The sequence below is a fragment of the Tamandua tetradactyla genome, chromosome 4 (genome assembly GCF_023851605.1).
Source record: "Tamandua tetradactyla isolate mTamTet1 chromosome 4, mTamTet1.pri, whole genome shotgun sequence".
In the NCBI taxonomy this organism is placed as follows: Eukaryota; Metazoa; Chordata; class Mammalia; order Pilosa; family Myrmecophagidae; genus Tamandua; species Tamandua tetradactyla.
The window spans coordinates 175,651,510-175,666,118 of NC_135330.1; the positions used below are offsets into that span (position 1 = coordinate 175,651,510).

The 14,609-nt window shown below is 37.6% G+C and overlaps 1 protein-coding gene across 27 annotated transcripts in view; it reads right to left on the bottom strand.

The window, feature by feature from the left end:
- The window catches only part of LOC143681536 (uncharacterized), a 499,706-nt gene that overhangs the window by 228,566 nt on the left and 256,531 nt on the right, over nucleotides 1-14,609 (bottom strand). The window contains exon 7 of one of the 27 annotated variants that reach the window (XR_013174719.1): nucleotides 13,008-13,412. The exons of 25 other annotated variants lie outside the window; for them this stretch is intronic. The gene's annotated coding sequence lies outside the window, so the exon portion shown is untranslated. Of the gene's footprint in view, nucleotides 1-13,007; nucleotides 13,413-14,609 lie in introns of those variants that run through there. One more of the 27 variants, XR_013174721.1, reaches the window with a different exon arrangement.

A 14,609-nucleotide genomic window follows, 5' to 3' on the forward strand; every position in this document is an offset into this window, starting at 1 on the left:
ATAATAACTTCCTATAATGAACAGTCTTGCTAGTTCAAAGAAATTTAATTCTGTAAATTTTTTTCTGAAAATGTAAATTAAGAGCTTTTAGCATTAGTGACATAACAGTGCAGCTTTGCAATCTTGTACTAAATCAGCCTGCCCTACTTTCATTGCTATATCAGGCACGGTAAAGAACAATGCTTTTCTCTTTGAAATATTACAGCATTTTTGGAAATATTGACAGATTTATGTATTCATTCTAAATGCTATTTGTCTAAAGTCTCTTTTAAAATGATAAGCTAACAAAAAGCATAATACAAAAAAAAAACCTCGCCATATTGACAGCATAACACAGTTTACAGTCAATCCTAAAATAAAGGTTAAAATTTAAATCTCGCTTCATCTTTATTTCCGAAACCTCACATATGCAAGGCAGGAAATAAGTTGCCAGTGATGAAAGCTGCAATATTATGAATTCTTCTCCCATAAAAGAAAAAAAACTATGTAATGCGCACCCTCGTAAGTTTTCTGCACTGGGTATTAATCTCTTAATAATGTGCTCTAAGTTATCTTGTAAGTTATAATCTTATATTACACTATGATAATCATAAATGGTATTACGATAAACTTCTAACGTCAACATTTAGAAAAACACCTCTGTCATATTCATATACACTCAATGTATGTGTTCTTTTACTATAATACCTCTAAGTTTCTTTGAGGTATGCTCATCAGCTTTCCCTCAGCTGGTGAAACAGCGCTATGAGAAGGGAAGCAAGACAAATTACTGCATAGGACTTTCAATGTCAAAAGTTATGTTAGAAGGTAAATCATTGAAAATACATAATTTGGGGCTAGTATAACAGCAATATGCAATGATGCCAGTGAGGAAATTTTATAGCCTTTCATATATTTAACCTAGAATTACTATGGGGTCAAAAATCAAACAAAGCAATATTTGTTTCATTTCTGGACTGCTCCTGCTCGGAGTACTAACTCTGATAATAAAGCAAAAAGGAAATTTCACTCAAAGTATTTTTATAAATTACAGAAAAGTACTGTCATTAGAGCTTAAAGAAGTAATTAAATTTCTTTTCTGATTCAAGAATCCGTTTCACTCAGAGGATCATTCTTCTCCTATGAATTGAATGAAAATGAAACCCTGAAAAATCCATGTCTTTTTTTCTTTTCCTTTGGCAATCATATTTTATGAAAGCGCATCTTTGCAGTCTGGATTAGACTACGTCCCATGCAAATGTATTCTGTGGCGTCAGAGCTGATAAATCTTCTCACCTAATTTTCTCTAAGAAAGTCTTCAGCCCTAATTTAAAGGCCATAACAAAATGTTCTGGCAAATCGTGGCTATTTTTTTTGTGTGTGTGTATGCTATATGGCGGAGTCACATTTCATTATTTTTCCATGTGAGTATCCCATATCGCAGCACCATTTGATGAATTTTGCTTTGCTTGTTTGTTCGTTTTACTTTTTTGCTTTTTTGGGTGGGGGGAAGTGCACGGGCCAGGAATCGAACCCAGGTCTCCCTCATGGCAGGCAAGAATTCTACCACTGAACTACCCTCCACACCCCCAAGTCATGGCTATATTAGAGAGTAACGGGTGGCCCAGCTGAGCTCCCCCTTAAGAATAGCCTTCCTGGGCCGGCCATGGTGGCTCAGCAGGTAAGAATGCTTACCTGCCATGCCCGAGGACCCGGGTTCGATTCCCGGTACCTGCCCATGTAAAAAAAATAAATAAATAAATAAACAAACAAATAAATTTAAAAAAAGAATAGCCTTCCCTGCACCTGAGAGTTTTCCCCTGTTTCATGGGCCCAAAGCAATGCCACTGACCCAACAAATTTTCATAAGCATCTAAAGGCATCGTATTTGTTCAGTAACTACAAAGACTACACAGTTTTGAAAAGGAAAAATATTAGCACAGGACGGCCTCTGTTTTTCCAAAGAATGTTCAAATAAACAAATAGCCAATAAGCCAAAAAAAGTCATATAAAATAAAGGAAGAACGAACATGAATGGAACCAGGGAGGTAGGACATTTAGAAACAAAATACTTTGATCTCCTCACCTCTTATCGTACACCAAAATTATGTACAGATGGACTGAATGGTATTATACATAAGCATAAAGAAAAATATGTTAAGGCTAGAGACAGAAATTAACGTTTTGTCTGACTGCTAATGTAGAAGGGGGAACCTCCTAAGCATAAAAACGACGGATGAAATTTTTAAATTCTGGCATTTTAAAGTAAACAAAAATTTTTTAAAGATCTCTAATAATATAAAAGACAAACTAGAAACTACATTTATAATACATAGAGATAAAATGGATCACTACCTTGAAATTTTAAAGAACCCCTATGTCACTGAAAAAAGCACTAAGACATACAAGTGGAAAAATAGGCAAATTACAAACATGAAAGTTAGAAAGGAGGAAACGCAAACAGATTGATAAGCATGCGTAAATAAATGTTCAACTCATTAATAATCAAAGAAATGGGAATTCAATTGCAATCTTACATTTTTTCTTATAGCTAGCAAATAAGCAGAGTTCGGATAATGATACTAAGCAACACTGGTGGGCAATTACTAAAAGAGATATTTTATGGCATTGTTGGTTAAAATACATCTAAGTAATGTCCAGAATAGTAACTGGCATGGCTGGGGCCAGCCAGGAACAGGCACAGGCCACAGCGGTGGAGAAGGGTCCTGGAGCACCTGGAGCTCCTGCTGTGCCTTCAGTTGCTGGAACACAGGACATTGGCAGATTCTTAGGAAAGGGCAGGATGGTTGGAGGCACCGAGGGAGGGGCTCACCCAGCAACTGTTTACTAACATCAATATTTTCACAATAGGCATGGCTGTACCTCTGTGTAATGATTGAGTATCAGTTCATGTGCTCTTTCCTTTAGAGAACTGAATTGCAAAAACAATTAAAAAACAAAATGACATTTTATCCTTTGAATTAGTAATTCCAAGACTGTTTATCTAATATTTTTTAAAAATCTGAAAGAGTGATGAAAATATATGGAATACAGAATAATAATATCATAATAGCTAAATTTGTAATGTACTTACTACATGCTAGGTATACTTTTAGGTGATAGACTACCCTCATTTAATTCAAACAACAATCCTGTAACACAGATTTGAGTATTATCCAAATTTTATAGACGAGGAAACACAAGCACAGAAAACGGAAATGGTTTGCGCAAAAACATACAGCTAATAGGTGAAAAAGAGCAAGGATTCAAAGTTTGACTCCAAGGCCCATTTTACCCATTAAGCTCCAATAGGTGAATAGTGTACTGCTAAGGGAAATAGCACGCTTTATAGCTTCTTACATAAAAAATAATACTCCACCTAAATTATTTTCAGTCTACTTAAGTTTTCATCACCTGACCACATTTGCTAATGTTACCTCCTACTCATACCATTCTCACATATTGTCTAACAATGACTGCTATCTAAATTGTGATGTGGGTATGATTCAAAGTATCTACCTTCAATAATTCATTTTTAGAAAATAGTAGACTCGTAATTAAGATTAGATTCGTAATTTACAGCAACAAAAATAACATTCATGAAAAGCAATACCATAGACACCATCATACTTCAGAAAATGCCGTTTTAGGTGAACCATTATTTTTTAAAACTACATCAACAAAATCATCATTTCATTTTCATTCAGCATTTGTGCCAACTCTACCATCTTTAGCCCCACTTAGGTGTAAGTACTCTAGCCTCTTACCCAGAAACTCAAGTCGTTTAGAAACCCTAGCCTAGTCAGTAATAAAGCTAACATTAGACAAGCTTCCCTGAGCCCGAGAACATGACATATGGATTTTACCGAGATGGACAGCAGCCTCCATGTCACTAAACCAAATCAACCCTATCAGATTTCAATCTTGTTAACTTCCCTATCGTTTAAGAGACACTTATCCTCTTAGACTTGGAAATAATCTTCTCCTGGTTTATCTCCTCCTTCTCTGACCACTCTTTCTCAATTTCCTTCAGAAGCTCATTTTCTTTGACATGGGCATTGCAGTCTAATACTTGGTTATAGTCACCTTTCCATACTCTCTCTCAAGACATCATCTCCATTCGTAATTCCACTTACCATCTAGACATCAATGATTCCCAGATTTCTATTTCCAGCCCAGTCACACTGCAAAGTTGTACTAGACAACTCTGGTCCCTGTATCCTAACCACACTGGCCTTCTTCTAATTTTCTTAAAGTATCATGTTCTCTTCAACCTCAGTGAGGCCTTCAGATATGCAGCTGCTGCTTCCAGGAAAGCATCCATCTGCTTCCAAACCACCTCCACTCCAGCCTTTTTTTTTAGGACTCCTTCACATTGATCATCACTACCTCATAGGAAGTTCCTCTGGTCTAAATTGTCCTGGTCTACCCTGTTAGCCGCCCTATAACGTTCCTTCAGAGCACTTGTTAGAATTTGTTACCACATAGTAACAGAAATATTTCCTCTTTCTCTCCCACTAGACTGAAAACTCCATGTCTATTTCAATCATTGGTATAGCCCCAGTGCTTAGCATTATGCATGGCCGATGGAAGGAGCTCAGTAAAGAGTCCCTGGAAAAAACAGCTTAATACTTGGGGAGGCAAGTCAGTGAGCTTAAGGCTACTTTTTGAATCTTACCTTCTCCCATTCCCCACCAAGAATGTATCCAGAGTTTATCAGTTTACTGAGCACACTGCAAGCTTCTAAAAGCTCAGTAACAAGTGCTGCATTGCCCTGCACCTCTCTAATTGGGTCTGTCCCAACAGCTGCTGGCTAAATTCTCGCTTCTAACCAAGTAGGCCTTTTAGGATCCAACACTCTCCAGGATGCAGAAGCATCATCGTCACCTACACCCCCCTCCTGCCCTTTCCCTCACACGGTACTAGATGCCCTTGGCTAGCAAACCTAACTTGGATGAGGCTGACGCTGCCACCTCTTCTCGGGGCACAATTTACAGCTGGACTGATTCCTTTATCCCAGAATCTCTCCCCTCATAAATTCTTTCTTTCGCCCACAGGAGTCCCACTTCAGATACCCCAGTAGACTTTATGGTCAAGCTAGCATGGATTCTGAGACATTGTAATAATGCTATCTTATTAATCAATTTCCAGGAGGAAGTTTCAAGCTAACTTAAGTTAGCTAACTTAAGTTAGCTTGAAGGGGTGGGGGTGGGGTGGAACACAAGCACTAATAAAACTCTGTTAAAACTGTCATACAGCAAGGTTAATGGTTTTATGAAAATAGTAAGGTGCATTTTCATGAAGGTGGGTTATTTCCTTTCAAAAGTCTAAAAATTCAGTCTCCAGAGCATCTCAGTGGAATGCGATGTTTTCCTTATCTAAATTTTAAACCAGAGTTCTTTTTCATAGTCTAAATCTTAATGCCAATTAGTTTTTCATTTTTCTGTATTTTTATTTTGGAAATTTGTTACAAATTTGGAGAAAAATAAATCCTGCTTCTCTTTTCTTCTTTGTAGCACATAGCTACAACAACTAATAAACCTAAAAAATATATATATGGATCCCCAGTGGGGAGTATATTAGGTCAGCTTTCCATGTAACAAATGTGTTTATCAAGAGAGTCTGATGGGAATTCCCCTCTGGGAATTTCTCTCACAACAACTACATAGTCCCATTAATATACCCTTGAGAAAATGATACAAGAAATTCATGTCAATCTTATTCTACAGATTTTACAGAAAGTACCACAGGATGAAAAAGTACAATGGTATAAACCTGAATTTTCCTCTTCCTTTGAGCTGATGAGCTCTGCATTTCCTCACGAGCAAGGCAGCAATTCTGTCTAAAAACAGTCACCCAATCTCAGCTTCTTCCCATTTATCCTTCATCCAGTGCCATGCAGACAATTTACATATCCCAAACCCCCTTGGAAAAGTCATGGTGAAAGCCGGAGAGCAAACAGGTATTGGGGTTTAGGCCATCACAGAGTTTAGGCTCTCTAGGGGAATCTGTGTTAGAACCGGGAGACATGAAAAACTAGGGGAAGTTCTCTGAGTTACCTGCACACCCAGAGGCAAGAGCCATGCCGAAACTAATGATCCCCGTGATGATGACAGCTACTGTTTGCTGAGTGTTCATATACATCAGGCACAAAATTCATTATGTGTACTAATATATTGAGATCTCTTAACAACCCTATAAGGTAGCTACTGTTATGAGTTCCACGTTACAAGTTACTGCTTAGGCACTAAGCAGTTAAGCAACTTGCACAAGACTGGGTTCAAATCTTGCTTCTATCCTCTTTCCAGTCAGGCTCCAGAGCCCAAGCTCCTAACCAGTCATTGAGAATGGAATCTACTCCAACATCAAATGTACAGAGCCTGCTCAGGTTGAAGAAAGTAGGCGAGTCTACAAGAGACATTCTGCTCCCCCCCCCATATGCCCCCCATAAAGTCAAAAACTATGCTAGTATTCTCTCTAGAGATAGGTATTAAATCATAGCAGGAGCCAGATAAGACTTGCAAACTGGGTTCAACAAAGGTTTTGCTTTTTCTAACCACCTCTGTTTCTTACCTCAAAAGAGAAAATCAATGTCTGATAAAATTATATAGGTTCAACTATCAAAATCCCAAGTTCTTGAAGATATGAAACATACATCTTCATTAATACAACTTATGTATTCAGCAAGGATTTACTGAGCACCTACTGTGTGTCAGACCAATACTAAATGATGGTAGAAAAAATACAATCTCTCATGCCTGTCCATGGAGATTTTCTAGTCCAGTACAGGGTACAGATAAGTAAACTGGCAATTACAATATTGCAACATGTGCCAATATAGAATGCCCAGGGCATCAGGCAAAGCACAGAGGAGCTAACCGAGACAAGGAAGGCAATTTGGGGAGCGACAGGGAGAACTGAGGAGAGGAAAGAGAATGATGAGCCTAAGCTGTGTTCCAAAGGATTAGGAGTTAGCAAAGGTTGGGGAGGGTTGTTGCAGAAAGAGGAAGCAGAGTCAGATACGAGAGATGGCGTAACTTTTCTTAAGTGACTCAATATGGTAAAAGAAAAGATCAGAAAGGGAAGAACCCTGATTGGGTTTGCAGAGCCAAGCATTCTGGACATTCCTGAAGGCTACAGAGGAGTCACTGAAGATTTTCTCCTTTCAAAAGCATAGCACAATCAGTTTTGGTTTATAGGAAAGGCATTGAGATGGCGGTAGGGAAAAAGGGGAGTACATGTATGATTGAAGAATGGGAGAACTTGTTAGGAGACAGTTTCAGTTATTCAGGTAAGAAACGCCAAAGGTAAAGGCTGCATACTTTTTAACAAATGGGAGAGGAACAAAGGCATAATAAAATATATTTCTTCTCTTCACTGCCTAAGGTAAGAACTACTACCTTGATGTTAGCCTTGGTAAATCAAAATGTTTGGATTACACGAGTGTTTTTATGTTATCAATACCCTCCCACACCCCATGCCCAAAAAAGCTGACCTACAAAATGCCTTGGAGGGGAAAAAAAATATTGTGTTTCTTTTGTTTTCCCATACTCAAAACTAATTAGATCTTCCTTTTTGTTTCAGGCAGTTAACTTACCTTAATGTAGAAATAAACGCATGCCAGAGATGTGGCATGCAGATGATGAGAAGAGGGGGAGCACGGAGAGCTTTTGAGCTAAGGCACTGGGCTCATCATAACCTGTAATCCTACCAAAAGTAAATATGTAAAAAGTAGTTCTCCACCTACCCCCCACCCCAAATTTTAAAGCAGCTACTGCAATGCAAAGGAGAGCAACTATATGTGCACAGTAATCCGAGTTCTCCCAGGCATATAACAAGTACTCACTTCTTAAGGCTTTGTAAGTTCTCTAGGCTTCTAAAGTCTTCCTATACTACTATTATACCACAGCCCTGTCGATGCTAATACTTTAAGAAAGCAAGTTCTTTAAATTGCTCATTGATGAAGAGCACTAGAGAATAATATTGCTGGCTAGGAATTTGTACTAGCTGCAGTTTCAGAGACTGTGTTTGTCTGTACTTTGCTGCCAGACTTATTTTTAATACCTTCCTACCAAAGAGGAAAAGATATAAACCTGAAATAATAGTCAAATTTAGGGGGAACTGCTCTGTCAGCAAGCCTGGCCCTTCCTACTGACCCTATCAGCAGATGGACATTAAATGAGTTTGTTTTCTCTCAAAGAACTTGAAAGCTTTGTGCTCACTCCTTGTTTTTGTGCAGGAGAATATGTGCCTTTGAGGGCATTTCAGTTTGAGAAGTAGAGTTAATCATTCTGTCTCTAGTAACTCTCCTCAAGTTTCTCACCTTCTGCCCACTCCATCCCATCCCCATCATACCCAGCAGTTAGAGTTCACAAATGTCTAATTTACCCATGAGTAGCAGGAGCGTTTATGTAATGTTGCTTTCGAGATTTTCATCTTTCTCCCACATGATCTTAATCCAGAAAACTGTAAATTGTTTAGACTAAGGACTTCAACATAAGCTGCTTCCAACATAAAAGCTGAGATGCAGCAAATAAGAACTCAGTTTTTTTTTTCTTTTTAGTCTTTCCAGTCAGACTTAAAACAACTTGAAAAAATTTTATTAAATAAAAGCAATGTAGTAATCACTTCAGACGACATAACATAATAGACATCAAAGATACACACAAATAAGATACGGATTGCTGTCACTGAATAAAACAAAAGCATGCATACTTGCATTTGGATTTTGTTTTACATGCACAGGCTTTATACAACAGATTTGCTTATTTGAGTCAGATGTGGCTTTTGGCAAACAACTCTTACATTTTAGGTGGCCTGTTGAAAAAAAATTTTTAAAAAAGCTTCCGCCTTACTGAGATTTGATTTAAATAGGGGTCAACTGTGTTGTTTCTCTTCTTGTAAAAATATTCTGAGCCCTTTACAATGCCCGAAGTATTAACTTCTATGCAACTTTCTCACTGCTCCCAGGAAGGGAGGTAGACCTGCTGATTCAAAACTCTGAAGGGAAGAATAACACATCAACTGCCCATCCGAAATGTAAACAAATACAGAGAGTAATGAATCTAGATGTGGGAATGGGTTCATACTGCCTTTTGAAAGATCCCTCGACCTCTAGAGTTATGGGCCAGTTGTTTCTGCTGGGCTGGTCCCCTGGAAGAATGGAGCTATGGAATGGTGTCTTTGAAACGTCCCCACATGCCAGCCTACTCTCCTGGAGCATGTACTAACTGCCTCATTATCAAATTTCCAGGGGCAGAACCCTTGAGACTTGCATTCCAAGGCAATGAAGCCTAACCGAAACTCTGTCACAGCCGAGGATTTCCACAATGCCCAGGGATCAAAGACAAGGGGACCTGGGTTAGGGCAACAGGTGTACGTGTGCATGGATACAAGGAGGGGTGGAGGGAGAAAGGGCTTTCAATCTCTCTAGCAGGCTGTTGGGCCACAGCTTAACAGGTGTGGGTTGCAGGTGGGATCAAAGAGACATTTGGATGTGATTTTGAATAAACTAGTTGGCCCATTTGTGAGAGTCGCACAGTAGTGCCTCAAAGCCATGACTTAATTATCATTTACCAGGAATACTTTATTAGAGACGTAGGAGGCAGATGAGTGAGCTGTTAATTGCACCTTGTCTTACTTGAACATTCGAGTGGCCAGCACCTTTACTCCCATGCTCCCTCTTTGAGATAAACCATCTCAGTTGACTCCATTTTCCAGATGAATATTTCTAGTGGCTATTCTAAACCTTTCACATCAGAAAGAATGTGACAGAAGCTGGGAGAGGAATGATTTGTTGGATCATGCCCCATCCTACTGCATGTATATAAAAGAGAATGAGTTATACAAGCAAACAATTGTGGGTTGTTTTATGTTTCAGTGAAAGGGGAGAAGACACAAGAATGCCACAAAGGGCCCCGGGATTCAAAATATTTAGAAACTTTCCTTACTCTCCAAACAAAACCAGAATAATAACAGGAGATGTAAAAATTAGAAACAGCCTTGCAAGAGACTAGGCTGGCTTTTGTGGTTCAGCAACTGGTGTTTGGCAGAAAAGAGAGACAACTGCAGTTTAATTCCCGTATTCTTTTAGGTATCTGGACCCATAAAAGGAAGTATGAGTCCTGAGAGCATAGGACAATTTATCCACCTCCCAGGATTGAAATGTCCCCAAATGCTGCCAAGACTGTGTTCCAGAAATTAGTGACGTTTCAGGAAGAAATTATTGTTTTGGTAAGGTATTGCCTGTGACCCGGCCTCGACGATGTGCCAAACAGAAACTAGGCAAATAAAACAAGATAAGAACTATTAAACCAGTCTTCCGCTCCAAATGTCTAGCTTCTCCAATAGCTACATGGTGAATCTGTTACAAGTCTTTTGCACAACACATAACCATGCTGGCGTCAGCAAGAATGCGTATGACTTAGGTCCATATGCAGGCACAGGTTCTAACACTGTTGCGAACACTTTATTGAGCAGTGTCAGGCTCATGCAAGGTCACCAGTAACCCAAGGAATATGCCCTAAATCCCTGTCCTTGTAGAGCTCATGGTGCAGAGCCCAGCATCACACGTTACCACTTTATATAGCCAAAAAGAAGTTGATAAACGCTATAAGTGAAGAAAAGAACAGATGTACCTGAAGAGTACCCAGGAAGGAGAGGTTAGCGATACTATGTGGGTTGGATCTCAAAAGATGACTGAGAAAAAGAAAAACCCTCATGCAGTGGAAACAGGGCCCTCATACCCACCCTCTCCTCTGCTTGGAGAATTCCTTCCCCCACCCCAGGTGTTTGCTGGCAGAGATGGTTGTCCTTCTCGCTCAGGTCTCTGCTCAGATAATGCCTCTTCAGACAGCCATTCCCTGACCACCCTCTCTAAATACACCCCCATCACTCTCCAAACTTCATTCTGCTTTATTTTCTTCATGGTACTTAACAATGTGTGAACTTTAATTTTTAAAAAATGTTATTGGGGTAACGTATATAACAAAATTTGCCATTTTAACCATTTATTCAGCATAAAATTCAGCAGCCTTAATTACATTCACAATAATTGTTCCCTAATTACCACCATCCATTATCAAAACTCTTTCATCACCACAGAAACTTTGCATCCTTTAAGCAATAATTCCCATTCCTCTAATCTAACCTACTTTTGTCAATTTCTGAGAATCTCTAATTTTTATTTCTATTAATTTGCTTATTCTAATGATTTTGTATGAGTGAAATCATATGTTTGTCCTTTTCTGTCAGGCTTATTTCACTCAATATATCTTCAAGGTTCATCCCTATTGTCAAATGTATCAGGACTTCCTTTTAATGGCTGAGTAATATTCCATTGTAGTTATATGCTCCATTTTGTTTATTCACTTATCTGTTGATGTACACTTGGATTGTTTACACCTTAGGCTATTGTGAATAATGCTGTTACTTATACTTGTTTTTTTTTTTTTGGTCTCTCCCGCCACATTGCAATGTAAGTCCCATAAGAGAAGGGACTTTTATCTTTCTCATTCACTTTAGTATCTCCATCATCCAGAGAGTAACAGGCCTATCATCAGTGCTCAATAATTATTTAACTAGAGAGAAACCAGCCATACTCTACTCAGTCCATTTTTAACAGGTAATTTTTTAATCACTGAGAAAAATAAGACAAAATTACTTTCCAATGTAATAGGAGAACTTCAGTTTTAGTATAATGAATGAGTCTGATCTCAGCCTTACATATTGATAAAAACTCTATACATGTCTTGAGAATTAGCTCCAGCTAGAAATCCATATGCTAGGGTACTGTCAGCCCCCTGACTTTCCTTCACATCCTTTCTATAATTACACTCTGAATAGCTCTATAGTCGATACATAATTTCAAAAATTTAATATTGCACAGGAAAAAGTTTTCCCATAAGCTCAAAGTTTATTGCATTCAAAGGTGTGATTTTACTAGATGCTCATCAGATTAAGGATGGAAATCTAAAGACTCAGATTCAAGTTCTGCCTGCAGCACCATCTTACACTTAATGTGAAGTGTCGTGGTTTCCCTAGCTACGAAAGTGGGATAATAACAGCCTACTTCCCCTATTGCAGAAAGATGTTGGGAGGATTAAAAAATATCACCTTTTTAATTAGTACAGGACACTGTGATTTTAGGGAAGGTGTGAAATTCACTCAGAGTAATATCAACATTAACTCTCTGGAGTACTTTAATGGAAAGAGCTATTAGGAACCCAGCTACTAAGAGAAAGCACAAGCCAGCAAATCCTTTGTGTAACTGACAGGGTTGGTGGAATCAATGATAATAGGATACACCCTGGATTTGGTGGAGATTTTCCTTCTAAAGTAGTATTGTATAAATATTATCTTTAATTCTTTTAAATGTCCTGTGATGTGACATTTATTACTCTCCACTTCCAGATGGACAATCACAGAGAAATGTATGGTCTTCCCAACGCACATGATGACAGTATGTGTGATCAGTACAATAGACTTTGATTGACTGAGTCACTCATTCATTTGTTCATTCATTCATTCAACAGGAAATGTAGAAAACCCATTATGTGTGAGGCACTGCACTAAGGAATGTGGAGAGGAGACAAGAGATGTATAAAACATGCTTACCTGTACTGAAGCGAAACTACCAACAGAGGCAGTCACAAAGTAACAGAAGATGAGAAGTGCTCAAATGAAGGAGTATAAATTGTGATATGGTGCTGAATACACTACTATGCGATGATATTATGAGTCACTGATTGTATACTATGTATGGGCTGCATGTGTGAATATTTCTCAATAAAAATATTTTTAAAAAATAAATTTGGCAAATATTTCAAATGACAAAATACAGAAGTGATTAAAGTAGAAAGTTAAAGTTTCTTCTTAATCTCAACTCTCAGAAATAATCACCATGATCATTGTGACTTACAGCAACCTAAATGTTTTATTCGTGTAATATAAATTTATGAAGGGGAGACTATCAAAGGGCTTCTGTCACAAATTAATAAACAGCTTTCCAAGTCAGCATGTTGCTTTATATCATCTTTTAAAATTTTTATACATGGGACAAAATATATTCAACTAAATGTCTATTCATGGATGTTAAGCTCTTTCCTTTTTTTTTTAATTTAACCAGTATTTCGGCATTACACACTGTTTTAATTTCCTTGGTTGCTCAAGCAAATACCATACAAAGGGATGACGCAAACAACAGGAATCTACTGGCTCATGGTTTGAGGCTAAGAGAAGTTCAAATCAAGGCGATGCTTTTTTTTCCCCAAAGATTGGTATTCCAAGGCTGGCTGCGAGTGATCTTTGGTCCCTGGCAATTCTGCTACATGGCACATAGCAGTCTCTCCATTCTCTTCCAAATACTGTCGAATTTCAGCTTCTTGCTTTCTGTGGCTTTTCTCTCTGAATTTCATTCCACTTTTAAGGGACTCCTGTAACAGGATTAAAATCCATCCTGACTAAAGTTAGCCACACCTTAACTGAAATAACTTCATCGAAAGTTTCTACTTATAATGGGCTCATGCTCACAGGAAAGAATTAAGTTTAAGAACACGTCTTTCTGTAGTACATACAACTCCAAATTATCACCCATATCTTTGTGCATAAATCTTTTGGAATCTGTCAGATTATTTCCTTAAAATAAAATTCTAAAGGTGGAATAAATGCGTCAAAGGACATGTTAAATATTTATATAGGCTGTCAAATCAAGCTTTGAAAAGTTTGTACCTATGTATATAGATCCACTAACTGTGCACAGAAAAGGTATATATGTTTCCACACACCTCCATGATATTGAGAATGATCACATTTCTCATTTTTGTTCAACTATATGAAAAGATGTTTCATTATTTTAATTTGTATAAATTCATTATTAGATGTGGTTACCCTTTGATGAGTTCATTTATTGGTTCTTTATCCTTCTTCTTGGACAATTTGCTTGATGTCTATTTATCCATTTTTCTTATGAAATTTTTTCTTCAATACTGATTTTTCTTAAGAATAGTAACTTTATGCAGATTACGTATGCTGCAAATAATTCCTCAAGCAGTGTTAATAAAGGAAACAGAAGTAAGCATTAAAACAGATAAAATTGTTTTCTCATATTTGGAAAGATAGAATTAATCATTTTAAACAAATTTTCCTACCTGGAGTGATCTATAGATTCAACATAATCCCAACCAAAATTCTAGCAGCCATTTTTGCAGAAATGGAAAAGCCAATCCTCAAATGCAAGAACCAAAATCCATAAAACTCTTAGGTGAAAACATAGGGGAAAATCTACATGATCTTGGATGTGGCAATGATTTCTCACATATAACACCAAAAAGAATGAGCTACAAAAGAAAAATACTAAATAAAATAAAACCTCATAAAAATCAAAACTTTGTACACCAAAGACAGGTCAAGAAAGTGAAAAAGATCTATACCCCTACAGGGAAGGATAGGTCTAATTCATATATCTTATAAGGGTTTAATACCTAGAATATAAAGAAAAAGGACTTCTACAATTCAATAAAAATATTAAAACCTCAATTTAAAAATGGACAAAGAACTTGAATAAACATTCCTTAAAAGTGTACAAATGGGCAATAAGCATATGGAAAGATGTTTGTTTTTTCATATAAAGT